Here is a 590-nt window from a genome sequence, read left to right as displayed (position 1 = left end):
CCACCCTCCCTCCCAGTACCTGCTTGTTTTTAATCTTCTTTGGAGGATATTTTTCATGATCTTTAGAAAGAGAGAGGGAGAAACATCTATGTGAGAGAAACACATTAATTGGTTGCCTCCCGCATACACCCTGACCAGGGCCAGGGATGGAACCTGCAACTCAGGTACGTGCCCTTGATCGGAAATCGAACCCAGGAGCCTTCAGTCTGAGAGCCAACTCTCTAACCACTGAGCCATACCGGCCAGGGCCCGCTCACTGCCCGCTGTTGGATGCCTGACAGATGTGGTGCAGCATTTCTGCTGGAACATGTGGCAGCTGTTCTGTCCACAGCGTTGCCTCACCTTGCAGGGAAGGCAGCTGTGGGGCTCGTGTGAGCTTGTGGTTAGCGTCTGTCTGTCTCAGACACTCAGTCCGCTCCGTGGGAGCGCTGGGTGTCAGGGTGCCTCCGGGGCAGGTTCCTGGAACTTGGTCTGTGAGGAACCTAAACAGCATCGGTGCTGCAGAAGGGGAAACTGAGGCTCACAGGTGGGGCCGCTTCCCCAGCCGTGTCAGCGCAGCAGGACGAGCGCCCAGGGGTGGAGTCGGGTCC

At 57.3% G+C, this 590-nt stretch overlaps 1 protein-coding gene across 1 annotated transcript in view; it reads left to right on the top strand.

The window, feature by feature from the left end:
• AP2A1 (adaptor related protein complex 2 alpha 1 subunit) overlaps positions 1–590 on the top strand; it is a 29,860-nt gene that overhangs the window by 22,501 nt on the left and 6,769 nt on the right. The window lies entirely within an intron of this gene.

Source organism: Myotis davidii, unplaced genomic scaffold (assembly GCF_000327345.1).
Source record: "Myotis davidii unplaced genomic scaffold, ASM32734v1 scaffold2100, whole genome shotgun sequence".
Lineage (NCBI taxonomy): Eukaryota > Metazoa > Chordata > Mammalia > Chiroptera > Vespertilionidae > Myotis > Myotis davidii.
The sequence above is the reverse complement of the archived record's forward strand: the minus strand, read 5'-3'. Positions and strand labels throughout refer to the sequence as shown.